The following is an 11,514-nucleotide window of genomic DNA, read 5'->3' as shown; positions in this document are numbered from 1 at the left end:
TAAGATGATTTCTATATTGCTTTGTATGTCCCTCCCCCACAGTATAGCCCCTGCTTTCACGGTATTTGATGTTGGTATAATTTGTGGAGGGGAAGGGAAAAAACTAATCTTTTATCTAGGGATACAGGTGGACCTATTGCAACAATGAGATATACAAGTTGTTAGGTCGAAAACCGAACTTTACAACTTTGATGGGGGGGTGGGGGGAGAATCGGGTGGGGAGAGGGGGGTAGTATGGAAAGGTATAGGAAGGGGAAACAAAGAGACGGCAACAATGCTTGATAAGAAATGTACTCATTTTCTTGCCCATGTAATTGTAACTTGTCTGTTTGGTAGTCTCACTATAAAAAAATAAACAAATAAAAAATAAAAGAAAAATGAACTTTACAACTTGGCAGGCGAGGGAGGGGGATGGGCAAAGGGGTGACTGAAGAGCACGGGGGCGGGGAGGGGGGCAGATGAGAACAGATGGGAAGGGGAAACAAAGGAGGAGGCAACAATGCTTGATGAATAATGTACTCATTATCTTGTCCTTATAATTGTTACCCCTCTGTATGGTATTTTCATAAATGAATAAATAAATTCGAAGGAGACTCAAAGCTGCTGAAATGAGCATATTTCCCATTTGGACTTTAATGGGATTTTTCTACAAACAAGATTTTCATCTTAACACAATAATTTCACAATGCATTGCTACAGAATAGATTGTAAATGTAAGATTTAATACTATTGTATACTTGAAGACAAAGTTTTACAGAAACCTTTAATTTCAGATAAACTAGAATATTCCAATAAATACATAGAAGAAATATAATTTAAAAATTCACTGATCAAAGCAAACCCTGGCAGGAATGTCTGAAAGATGCTTATCTGAAAACAGGAATTGGCACTGTGGCTCAATTGGTAAAGGGTTCCACTTGAGCTGAAGAAATGAAGGATATGTTAACACTCTGAGATTAAACCCCAGGACTGACAAAAATAAAATTTAAAGAATTGAAGCATTAAGGCTGGGAAGGAGACTCAGCAATAGAGTGCTTTTCCTGAATGCATGAGGTCTTGGGTTTAATTCCTCATTACCACATAAGCAGAAAAATGTGGAAATGGCTCTGTGGCTCAAGTGGTAGAACACTAGCCTTGAGCTGAAAAGCTCATCAGGTACAGCAACCAGACCCAGAGTTTAGGCCCTCCTACCACCACCACCAACAACAACAAATTAAAGCATCAAAAACCTGAAGTTGTTGTCCAGATTAATGAGTGCAACATTATCCGTTTACATGACTTAGTGACTTTAAACCTAGTTTAAAAGGGGAGGTGGTGGGCAATTTGTGTGTTTGCCAAAACCTGCAAAATTATTATGTACTTTCCCAAGGAGGAAGAAAGGAGGAAATGGGGGGAAGAGGGGAGGTGTTTGGTGACCTTGCCTTTTGGTTCAGTGATTGTTTTCTGGAGTCAAATTCAGAGAAATTCTGCTTGCAATCCTAGTTCCATGGGGGGGGGGGCAATGAAGAAGCCATGCCCTGGAATTGGTTTTGTCCTGTCCTTGGCCTAGCTCCATCCATCACTGGATAATCCATGTCCCACTTCAGGACCAAGAAGCCTTGAAGACTACTGATCCACTAGGCAGATGGACCTAACCACAACCAGAAAAGGCAAAAAATGCAATGCCGAGGACAACACTGGAAATCTATACCAGAAAGAGAGTTTTATATTGTTTATTGTAAAAATACTATACAGAGGGTTTACAGTTTCATGAGTAGGGTAATAAGTACATTTCCTATTGAGCATTGTTACCTCCTCCTTTGTTTTTCCCCTACTATCCTTTCCCTCTCCAACTCTCCAACTCCTCCCTCCTTTACCCCTACCCGACACTGTAAATTCATTTTCGACACACTGTCCTGTACATCTCATCATCCCAATGGGTCAACCTGCATCCCCATTTCAGCATTCTGCTGTAACCTTTCCACTCCCCAAATTACAAAAGTGTATATAAAAATGCAGAACACTGGAATCAAATAAACTGAAAACAGGGATTATACCATGGGGGGATGAACCTACAAAAGAATCATATAGTGCATTATAAGTATACTAGAAACAAAAACAAGAAAGAAAAATCACTTCTGTGTCTGACTTGGGGTACCTTTCACTTAATGTCATCTTATATGGTTATACGTCCATAGCATTTGACCTTCTCTGCTTGTCCTAGACATGTCCTAGTCCTTGCAAACCAGGGAAACCATGGGACGTATGTTTCTTTGGGCCTGGCTTACTTCACTTAATGTAATATTTACCAAGTCTTTCCATTTCCTAACAAATGTGACAATTTCATTCTTTCTAATGGAGGAATAGCATTCCTCTGTGTGTGTGTGTGTGTGTGTGTGTGTGTGTGTGTGTGTGTGTGTGTGTCACATTTTCTTGATCCATTCATGAACTGAGGAGCATCGAGGTTGGTTCCATATCTTAGCTCTTAGCTATGGTGAATAATCCTGCAATAAACATGGTTGTACAGGCAACATTGGTATGACCTTGTTTGTGATCATTTGGGTAAATGCCTAAATGCCCGAAAATGGGATTGCTAGGACATAGGGGAACTTTACATGGAGTCTTTTGATGAACTTCCACACTGCTTTCCAAAGTGGTTAAACAAGATTACACTCCCATCATCAATGAAATAGGGTTCTGTTTTAGCCACATCCCCTCCAAAATGTTATTAAATTTCTTGATTATAGCCATTCTAACTAGAATAAGGTGCATTCACAATGTTGTCTTGATTTGCATTTCTTTTGTGGCTAGAATAGTTGAGCATTTCTTCAGGTGTCTAATGGTCATTTTTTTTCCTCTTCAGAGAAGTCTCTCTTTATGTTTTTAGCCCACTTAATCATCGAGCAGTTGTTTCACTGAAGATTTGCTGTTTGGGGATTTAGTTTTTTGAGTCCTAAGTATATTTTAGATATAAGACCTTGTCCGTTTTATACCTCGTGAAGATCTTCTCCCAGAACATGTGCTTTCTATTGATATTGCTATCTATGACCTTTGCCTTGCAGAAGCTCTCATGTTTCATGCAATCCCATTTGTCCAACCTTTCTTTGATTTCTTTTTATTAACTATTGTAATATGTTTATTAAATACAGACTGCATCAGCACTTGGAATTTATAATTCCATCGCATCTTGTAATAGTAAATTACTTGTTTCATAAAGAGATGAATTAAGGAATGAATTTCTTCACTGATTTTTCTTTACTCTATGTTTCTGGCTCTCTACTAAGAAAATTTCAGTATGTGCTAAAAAGCCCTAGTTTATCCTATTCCTTCATGTAATGTTTTCATGTTGTCCTCTTTTATTTTAAGGTCTTTCATCCATTTGGAGTTGATTCTTGTGTAGGATGGTATATATGGATCCAGCTTTAGTTTAACAGGTGTTTAACCAATTTTGCCCACACCATTTACTCAAAAGGCTGTCTTTCTTCCATTCTCTTTTTTTAGATCCCTTGACAAAGTTTAGGTGGCTATCGGTCAGGGGGTTCATTTCTGAGTCTTCAGTCCTACTCTATTGGTCCTCAGGTCTGTTCTTGTGCCAGAACAAAGCTGTTCTTATTACTATCTCTTTTTAGTAGCATTTGAAATTTGGAACTGATATTGCTCTAGTGCTGTTCTTTCTGCTAAGAATTGACAAACCTACAAACAGCATTATACTTAATGGTGAGAAGTTAAACCCATTTCTTATAAATTCAGGAATGAGATAAGGATGTCTGCTTTCTCCACTCCTTTTCAACTTAGTATTAGAATGCTAGCTGGGGCAATAATATAAGATGCAATCTTAAAGGGATCCAAATAGCAAAAGATGAAATAAAACTCTCCCTCTTTGTAGATGACATGGTCTTGTATATAATGAAACCCATGGACTCCATTCCCAAGTTACTCGAGCTGATCAGAAACTTTGGCAAACTAGCAGAGTATAAAATTAACCCTCAGAAAATAAAGGCTTTTAATTTAATAACGATAAGAGTGCAGCTGAAATTAAGAAAGAAACCCGTTTTTACTAGCCACACAAAAAATAAAATACCTAGGAGTTAATTTAAGAGGTGAAGGACCTCTATGATGGGAAGTTTAAAAACCTGAAAAAGAAAATTAAAGCAGAGCTATGGAAGTGAAAAACTTCCCATTCTCCTGGATTGGGAGGATTAACATCATGATAATGGCAATACTGCCAAAGGCTATATCCAAATTCAATGTGATACCTACCAATATCCCAATTTCACTCTTCAATGATATAGAAGAAGCAATCCAAAAATTCATATGGAACAATAAAAGACCCCGATTAGCAAAGAAGTTTATTGTGACCCTCATTTTGTATTGCCACCTTGATTCTACAAAGTCATTTATGAATTTTAACTTTCTTCCCTCCCTTTGGATAAAGCTCACAAACACCCTGCCTCTAGCTCCCAGACACTTAACTCTTAGCTCTGGACAATTGTTCCTAAATAATGTGTTACTTAATTGTATTTTGTGTGCATAAAATATGCATATAAAACTAGCATATTTTGATCTTATGAGAAAGCAGCCTTTTTTCCCCCCTCTCAAATTTAGTTCCTGATAGACATTTTTATAGAGAATCTGTTTTCTTTTTTAAATGAAAGACTGGTAGGAAACTATGTTCATAATCTGGCTCCTTCTCTCACACCTCAACACCTAAAACGCAAATTTCACAAAGCATTTACAAGAAACAATGAAAACCAAACATTGGGAATGATCAGATGCAGAACGTTTTACCAAACCCAGAATAACTCTGCTGTCTGAGGGAGGGGCTGTCTGTATAAATTAACAAACAAACCCAAAAGGGCAGCCAGGAGTACCAGACATGAGTGTCCCTGGCTGCTACTTCATGGACAAGGAGCATGGAAGGGCTTCCTGAGCCTGCTGGAGAGGGCATGGAGGAAAGTTTCCTTGCCAGCTTGAGTACAAAAAGATGGCTTCACCCACCTGTGACTGTCTTCATTGTTTTCTCCCCACAGCAGAGCAGAATTGTCCCCTGCTCTAAGAAGAATAAATATTGTACCAGCCAATCTGCAGAGTGGCTTCTGTTTGGTCTGCACACCTTCCTAGGTAGGTGACCCTTGCCCCGTGGTGTTTGTGGCTCCCAGGGGCTGATCCTCAGGGCCCAAGTCCACGGGGCAGGCATGTGTTAGATGTGAGTCAGTGACACTGTCATTCACACAGCAGCTGCCGTGTTGCTGCCCTAGCTGAACAGCAGTTGTACCCTGATCTTCTCCCACAGTCCCAGGGGAGGTGCCTGCAATGGCCCGATGTGGGCAGGCTGCCGCTAGGATCCTACTTCATCAGACAGACCAGCATGCCAGATGAAGTGGCTGCCACCTGAATTATTAATTATTTTATGGATCAGTATTAAACAAAGTGATACACATTACTGTATGATATGTAATGCTATATCCTTGAGTCTATAGTCCATAATCATTGAACTTTATAATAGCAAGAATAGATTTTATTGTTTGTATTCATAAGGCCATAATGGAAAACTGAAATAAAAGTACAACAAAACTCTTATCCATAAATACTTGATTAAATCTCAGAATTTGAAAAAAAATTGTTTGTAAGTATTGCAAATGAAATTAAACTAGAATAGTAAAATACACACAAAATACATTACATTAGTTACGTTCAAATGTAAAATAAGTAATTACAGACAGAATTTCTACTGGATAAAAAATATTACAATGGTTTAAAACGTTGAAGTGATATAGGTTATATATTTTGTTTTTATAAAACTTATTTAAATCTCTAAGTTCTGTTTATCTCAGTGAAGGAAAATGTTAGAAAGTAGAAATTATATGTGGCACCTCTTGCTTGCAGTACCACGAAGGGGAGTGGCACTTCCTAATGGGAGTCCTGAGATGAAACGCACACCCTGCCCAAGTAGACACATCAGAGGTCCATGTGGTGACCCTAAGGGGGTCCAGGACACCGCATTGCTGCTGCAGCAGGTGCAGGACCTTTGCGGTGGGCTGTAGCCAACAAGGTTCCATTAGTGACCAAACCAAGCAACCCAGACTCAAGTGCCAAAGCCAGGAGGGAAGGCAGGGCAGATGCCACGTCCTGGCTACCATCAGTGCAGCCTACATTTCCAAGGTCAAGCCCTTTCTCTTGCTTTGGAGAACAACAAGGGTAGGGTGTGAGCCCATTGCCTCCAAATGGAGTATCCCTAGAATGGCACCCAGAGCTGGGCCCATGTGGGCCAGAAGGGCGACAGAGGAGGCTACACAGCAAAGCAAGAGGGGATTCATTCCCCCGGTACTGCAGCTGGTGTGCTGCAAGTCCAGGCTTCTCTGGCACTGATTGGCATATATAGGTTTGGCCCTGTACCGATTCCTCAAGGACCAGAAAATGGAGGTACACAGAGATGCTGAAGGGGCTCCAGGTTGTTGAGCTGCTGAAGCTGTCACAAGCCAGCTGGCAGAGGGGCCAACACATGGCTCCAGTACCCATACCCCCTTAAAAACTGATGAGGTGAACCAAGGTTGGGCTGCCTGGCTCCAAGGGGGCAGACTTCATGCCCAGCCTTCCTTTACCCATGGACTGTGCAGTGTACAAACATGGTGTCCCCCACCCTGCACTCATGGGGGCAGGCAGTGACCCCAGAACAGAGTCTCCATAGGATGGGCCACGCACTCAGGAGCACAGAAGACCAGTACCAGCACAGCTGGAGGAGGAGAGGGCAGCAATGGCCTCAACTACAGACCCATGGCTGCCAGCTCCTGGGTGAAATGGAGCAACTGAGACTGGGAAGTTAGGTGGGAAGGGTGGGCGGGGCTCATCTGGCAATGTTGGGGAGCATGCACACACATCCACTCACTGTACATCCACCGTAAAGGAGTTGGCCACACATCTCAACGGATGACCTGAGGAGGCACCCACACCCACAGGGACTACAGAAATGGAGTTTCACTTGGTGACTTGGAAAGGGCTCCAGGGCACAGCCTTGGAGCAATGAACAACTGGTAAAAACAGAAACAAAAACAAAACAAAAAGAAAAACGAAAAATGTCCAGTAAAACTTTTCATCAATGATAACCTATTATACTTTAAAAACAGTTTTGCTTTCCTCTTGTCCAATATTTTTCATGGGGCCCTCTGAATTAACCAGAAATCTTCAGGATTTCTTCATGCATAGTAATACAAATAAATATAGCTTCTATTCTTTTTTAATTAAGGCAAGTTGCATTTAGTTCTTTCCCTTCTTTGAATCATGAAAAAGAATTCCTGAAGTATATCTGTAAAACACCGAACTCAGCATTTCTTCTGAACTCCTCACTGAAGAAAGAGAATAAAATGACTGAGCAACAGGTATCACCCATATTGTCACTGTGCTAGCTGTCTCTCTGATTAGAAAATAATCCTGCCATGCATATGCAGATCGCTTATGCAAAATGTTTTCCAACAACTCTTGGTGTTATATTGCATTTATTTTCCCCTTCCTGCCTCCTTTCCTGCTCCTCTTCTCCAGGGTCCTGTTTCCCTCTTCCTTCTCTCCTACCTCTACTTTCTCCCTGTCCCCTTCTCTTCTCCCTCCTGTTATGCCCTTCCTTCTCTCTTACCACTTCCTCCTCCTTTCCTTTCCTCTTTCTCTTGCACTTTCTCTTCTACTTTTTTATGGTCCTGGGGGTTGGACACACACTAAGCAGATGCTCTCCTGCTCACTACAGGCCTCCAGTCTTGACTTCATTTCAATGACACTCTATTTCTTTGGTGCAAACCCATCAAAGTCTTTTGATTAAGGATTTAATTCATTGTACATATTCTACACCATGAATATGTGCTACTTCATACAGCGTGGCTAATAGGTTGGATTATGCTTTGGCCTTCAGTAAAACTCATCAGAAATAATGTGTTTGAAGGCAATCTAACGTGATCCTGTTACTCCCACATTAATGAACTGGTTACTACATATATTGCATGAGTACTTCCATATTGCTCCCAGTTTAATGAACTGTCACTTTGTGGTAGCACCCACAGTAACACTAACCCAAGGATTTCTGGAGATCAGAAGATTAAGTCCAGACAGGAGAATCCATGAGATATGTATCTCAAAATAACTACTAAAAAGCCAGAAGAAAGCCTGTGGCTATGTGGTTTAGTGCCATACTTCCACAGAATAAGCTAATGACAGGTCCCAGGCCTCATTTGAAGACCTGTGGTGGGTGCACACACACACACAGACACACAGACACACACACACACACACACACACACAAAATTTCCCAGCAAGAGCAAGTATTTGTTTTCCCAATAACATATCTGAGTTCCAATTTATGTGTTTGGATATTTTTGAAAGTTTTATCATCAGCTTACCTAATTTTAATGAATGACACCCTGTTCACTATTATTTAATCCTGGTTGGAAAGTACTTTAAGACACATTTTCATGTAGAAAAATTGTTTTTTTCCGCAAATTGTGACTGTCTTGGTTTGTAAGAATATCCAGTATATGTATGAGTCAAGTGGAAAAAGGCAGATAATGTGATGTTAGGAAAATGAACCCTTAGATAGGTATTCTAATGTTTTTTTTTCTTTCATGCATGTGTTTCTAACGCATTTATAAGATTATTTCTTTGTTGCTTTGTATGTCCCTCCCCCACAGTATAACCCCCCTTTCAATATATTTGATGTCAGTATAACTTGTGGAGGAGATGGGGAAAAACAAGTCGTTTAAGGATTCAGGTGGACCTGTTGCAACAATGAGAAGTACAAATTGTCATGTCAAAAACGAGCTTTACAATGTCGGTGGGAGGGGGGGAAGGATTGGGTGGGGGGGGGGCTGGGAAGGGAGGTGAAGGGTAAACAAAGGAGGAGGCTGCAATGCTTGGTAAGAAATGTATGCATTATCCTGCCCATGTAATTGTAACCCCTCTGTACAGTATGGTCACAAATAAAATAAAATTAAAAAAAAAATAATCCATATGCAAATATAATCTAGGTGATATAATGTAATAAATGAAGTGTTATATGTATAATACTAAATAAATAAGGATAATAAACCTTATACGCATTTAAAAAAAAAGAATTGTGCCTTTAATTCATTAGTTCATTAATTAGAAAAGTAACCCTAACCCTAGAACCAATTGCCTTTGGATTCTAAAAGCCACAAAAGTACATTAAATTTATACATCCTGTCCTTGATTCAACTCATCTTTCTTAAAATAGTTTCTAGTTTTACTCAACATCGTGCCATTTTTCTAACACAACATTCATGCTAACCCTCACACTAATCATACCCTAATCCTAATATTATTAGCAGTTTCCTATTTCATATTCATCCTAATTCGATCTTGACTTGTTAGTCACAGATTTACTTTCAGTTTGACCCTAAATTTTCCATTTCCCTAATGCTAACAGTAAGCCCAGCTGGAACAGAAAACTAATTTTCAACCTACTGATAGTCAAAAATTAACACTAAAAATACTCTAGTTTTTTATTAATTGTAATAAATATTCCAGTTTGCACTCTGGAAATGAGTTTCAATTTTCCCTAATTCCAACAAATTTCCTGACTCTACTTCTGAAGTGATCTTGTTCCCTAACATGGACCATTATATTACTTGTCCTGACATTCTCTTACCAGGAAAAATACTGTAGTTTCCATTAGTCCTACCTTTTCCTGAACCACTGTATCCTAAAACAATTTCAGATTTACATATCATCTAGTCCTTTATTTAACGCTAACTCTCAACCTATACCTGGCTGGAAAACCCTCATTAATCATTACAAGAATGGTCACTGAGAAATAAATATAATGTTAATGCTCTAGTTATTATTCACGCTCACATTTTTGCTTCTACTTGTTAGTGAAAACTCAATTTTATAGTAAAACTTTCCTATTCATAACACTGATCATAATCAGAACAAAATACTGACCCTGATTTTAATCCAAATTATATGTTAATACTAACACTAACTAGTTAGTGTTACACTAGTTTTCATTCATCCTAACTTGATTCAAATAAGCCTTCCAAACATAGGTTTCAATTTTTTTCCAATATCTTAGTCATTTTCTAACTCTAAACTTAATCTTAACTGGTATATTGAATATTGCAAGTAGATTCTAATATTAATAGCAATACTCTAGTTCACATTCATTCTAATTCTTACCAGGCTTATATTAAAATTTACCTTCAATTTGACCCTCATTTTTTTTTCTCCTTCACTCTAACCCTAACTATGGCTGGAATCCTAACCATATCCTTGCCACTAATCGTATCCCACTTCTAAAATTTATGAAAAATGCTCGTTTTGTGCAATCCTAATTGAAATTTCACTGTAATCCTCGAAATAAATTGCAGGTTTTCCTAAACCCTACAGATTTTCTCACTCTTATCTCTGAACCTATCTTGTTCCATAAGAGGAATCATTATACCCATTGATCTCAAATCCTGATATTACGAAATACACTGTACTTCCAACATCCCAGATTTTCCTGAATTCCTAGAACCTAAAAAAGTTCAGCTTTACTTAATATTTAACACACTTCTTTCTTTTTTTTTTTTTTTTTTTTTTTTTTTGTCGGTCGTGGGGCTTGAACTCTGGGCCTGGGCACAATCCCTGAGTTCGTTATCTCAAGGTGTGCGCTTGTACCACTTGAGCCACAGCACCACTTTCTGTTTTCCTGGTAGTTAATTGGAGATAAAATTCTCACAGACTTTCCTGCCTGGGCTGGCTTTGAACTGCGGTCCTCAGAAATCAGCTTCCTGAGTAGGTAATGAGGCTGACAGAAGGATTACAGTTAAATGTGTAAGGTAATGAGTACATTTCTTGTTGACCATTGTTACTCCCCTCTTTGTTGTTGTCCAACTATCCCTTCCCTCTCCCATCTCCATCACTCTTCTCTCCCCAAGCTGTAAAGTTCATTTTCACTACAATGTGCTGTGAGTATTATTGTTGCAATAGGTCATCCTGTGTTGAACCTAAATTTGCTATTTCTCTAACCCTAATTCTAATTCTGTCTGGTATCCTAACCCTAACCATAATAATAATGATAATTCAATTCAAAAGTTAAAAAATACTTGTTTTTGTTCATCCTGATAATCCTCTGTACATCTTTAATTAAGTTACAGTTTACCTTAAATCCTCCAAATGAGTTTATATGTGCATATATAAAGATATAATTTTATGTAAAAAACAAGATTTTACGAGGAAGGAGTAACAAAAAGGAAATAGAGGGAGTATATTAGTGAAAGAGAATAACCAAACTGCCACTTCTGAAAATTAATAACCCCTAAAAATAACCAATTAGAAGACAGGGAAATCAAAAACAAAGTAGAACGTCTCCACAGCAAATTGATGACATAGAAGATAATCTCAGGGTCAAAGACAGAATAGATATAATAGGAAAGAGGAAATAATCATTTAGAACAAATCCAAGAAATAAGAAATGATCTTGCCAGAACTTCAAGACTCAGTTAGAAGATCATATTTCGGAGAGATATGTATCAAGAAGGAGAAGAGCAAGAA

This window comes from Dipodomys spectabilis, unplaced genomic scaffold (genome assembly GCF_019054845.1).
Source record: "Dipodomys spectabilis isolate Male_0828 unplaced genomic scaffold, ASM1905484v1 ptg000205l, whole genome shotgun sequence".
NCBI classification, from domain to species: Eukaryota; Metazoa; Chordata; class Mammalia; order Rodentia; family Heteromyidae; genus Dipodomys; species Dipodomys spectabilis.
The sequence above is the reverse complement of the archived record's forward strand: the minus strand, read 5'-3'. Positions refer to the sequence as shown.